This window comes from Triticum urartu, chromosome 5A, assembly GCF_056163025.1.
Source record: "Triticum urartu cultivar PI428250 chromosome 5A, HENAU_Tu73, whole genome shotgun sequence".
In the NCBI taxonomy this organism is placed as follows: domain Eukaryota; kingdom Viridiplantae; phylum Streptophyta; class Magnoliopsida; order Poales; family Poaceae; genus Triticum; species Triticum urartu.
Window position 1 is genome coordinate 8,118,960 of NC_141877.1, and position 3,077 is coordinate 8,122,036.

The 3,077-nt window shown below is 49.3% G+C and overlaps 1 pseudogene; it reads right to left on the minus strand.

The window, feature by feature from the left end:
* Positions 1–648: 648 nt before the first annotated feature.
* On the minus strand, positions 649–2,862 carry LOC147967421 (uncharacterized; annotated as a pseudogene).
* Positions 2,863–3,077: the final 215 nt, after the last annotated feature.

Sequence of the window (3,077 nt, forward strand, 5' to 3'; positions counted from 1 at the left end):
ACTAGGAGATGCGCGAAACATGCTACTATAGTACTTACTTTCAGGTGTCTAAATTGCAGCTTCTTCGGTAGTCCCGGAGCTTTTTTGGTGAATTTTCTCCAAACCCTGCCAAACAAGGAAAACAATTACTTGATATCAGGAAATGAACAAAGTTGCTGATATGGTGCGATAATGATCGATTAAGTTACTTCTCGAGCACTTCAGTCATGTCAGCATACTCCTTAGGATCTTTTTGTCTCGAGTCTAAGACGGTTACTAGTCCCTCCTCAAGCTTAATCTCTAGGAGAATATAGTGGAACCTGCACATGCATGCATAACTCATCAATTACATTACTATAACCTGGACTAATAAGGGAAACCGAATATGCACAAGACAGTAACAGTCACTTGAAGTTGTAAGGAAAGAGTATTATATCTTTGTTTTCATTTATTACCAACGATTGCAGCAAGTTGGCCTCGGTATCTGTGGCATGAAATTTAACCTCATATGCATCTATGAGATTTGTGTTAATGAACCCAATATCACTGACTTGTCTTTTCTTCAATTCGGCGATCTTCAATCTGCATAATATAGTGAGGATAATTATAAATACATGCAATGAAAGAGCTGACCTATATAGAGAGACTTAATGACAGAAGTAGTACTACTTACAGACAGTAGCAAGTGACCGTTAATTTATCGAGGGCCTTTTGATTGAAAAACTTGAAGAACTCCTCAAATGGAACATTCAACAGTTCAATTCCAATGAGGTCATGCTCCTCTTTAACTTTCATTGTCAAAATATTCCTCCCCCCAGACTCTCTGCAGGTTTTCATGTACCAATCATGGAATCTTTGCATCATCGTTGTTAGAGATCTTTCATCTTTGACGAGAGGCTTCCCGTACTCGTATCTGTGTTCCTCCACCTCCGAGAAATCATAATGTACATCATCGGGCAGGTAATCTCCGAGATTGCTATAACCGGGCACCATCCTCGGATCATTAGCGACGATGTCGCTAGACACCTTGAGCGGGGGGCACGATTGGTCCGCTTGTTCGCCGAGCTGGACAATTTTTTTCCCAGCTCGTCGTTCTTTTAACCTTTGATCACTGACAGTGCTTCCCGACCGCTCCGCTTCGACAAATGTCTTTGTAATAATGCGCTCATAGTTGCCTTTCGGCGGAGACTTTGGTGGGTTTGTCAGGGCAGCCAGAGTGCGCTTCGCTTTCACCGGATCTACCTTCTCCTCTGGAGGTGGATGTTTCTTTGCTTTCACCCCTTGAAAGAAGTTCGTCACTTCGGCTCACACGATCTTCGCGTTCTCCTCCGGGGTCCTCTTGTATGGTAACTTCTCTGGAGTCTTCAGAGAAGGGCCAAATCTGTATTGCCTCCCGCCTCTGGCTGTACTGCGAGACGCCGGTAGAGCAGACAGAGCGACTGCGGCTGTCTTCTTTCCTTGCTGATGAGGCGGAGGAGAAGGACTCCGATGCGCCGGAGCAGCCGGAGCGGCGGCGGGTCACTTCCGCCCTTGCTGACGAGGCGGAGAAGGAGGAGGCTGGCTGCTCGGGCGCACCGGCGCAGGCGGAGAAGGAGGCGGAGTGCCGCCACACGCCGGAGAAGGAGGCTGAGTGCCCTGATCACTCGCCGGAGGAGGAGGCGGAGGAGGAGGTGGAGTGCCCTTACTCACGAGAGGAGGAGGAGGCGGAGGTGTCTAGTTCGGAAGGTTGATGAACTCCTTCCACCATAGGCATGCAGTCATCCGAAAAGAACCCAGCCAAGTCTCCCCTTCACCGGTAGGGTGGTCAAGCTGGAGGTCCTCAAATCCCTCCGTTATTTCGTCCACCGTCACCCTAGCATATCCTTCTGGAATTGGACGACAGTGAAGAGTTGCACCGGGTTCAGGAGGTCGAATAGAGCCGGCAGCCGCCTTGACTTTGAAGTTATGCCATTGCGTCATAAGGTGGCAATGTGGAGACTTCGTGATAGCATCCACGGGGTAGCTAGCAGGAGCCGTCAAGACATGCTCCGGCTGAAGCAGCTCAGTGGAAGCCACACTACTTCTCCGCTGAGATGGCGGGGTAGCTTCTGGGGTAGTTTTGGCAGGTCGCTTGCTGCGAGCTACGTCTCGTTCCTCTAGCGCTTGAACCCTTTCGTGCAGCTTATGAATTTGGGTCTGGTCCACTTTTTTCCTCCTCTCCTGGCATTTGTAACCGCCTGCATCCAGAAAACCAGCCTTCCACGGAACGGAGCCTGGCGTGCCTCGTGTCCGTCCAGGGTGCTTAGGATTCCCGAGGACCATTATGAGCTCGTCGTTCTCTCCGTCTGGAACGAACATCCCTTGCTGCGCTGGATCGATATACTCCTAAAGCCTCGTGACTGGTGTTCTCATTTTCTCGTCCGTCCAAACGCAGTTCCCTGTTACAGGGTCCAAGGTTCCGCCAGCCTCGAAGAACCAAGTCCGGCAACGGTCTGGCCAGTTCATTGTCTCTGGTTCGATCCCTTTATCAAGCAGATCATTCTCAGCCTTGGCCCACAACAGCCGGGCTTTGAGGTAGCCACCTGACCCCGTGCGATGGTGAAGCTTCTTCTTCATGGCATTTTTCTTTTTTGTTGCTGACATCTTCTTACTCTTTTCCGATGTCTTATGTGCCACAAATGCGGGCCAGTGATCTCTGATCTTCTCATATTTGTCGATGAATTCTGGTGTCTCTTCTTTGTCGACAAACGTTTTCAGCTCATTCTTCCACCTCCTGAATAGGTCTGCCATGTTCTTAAGAGCATGAGACTTGATTAATTGCTCTTTAACTGGCTTCTCCGGATCCTCCTCTGTTGGTAGGGTGAAATTTGCCTTCAGCTTAGTCCAAAGATCATCTTTCTGCATATCATTGACATAAGACACCTCAGGGTCTTCCTTCTTAGGCTTATACCATTGGTGGATGCTGATCGGGATCTTGTCCCTAACAAGAACCCTGCACTGAGCAGCAAATGCTTCCTTTGTCCGGATGGGTTCAATCAATTTGCCGTCGCGCGCGATTGCTGTGATCTCAAACCTTTCATCCGACCGCAACTTTTTCTTCGGGCCTCGTCTCTTTACGA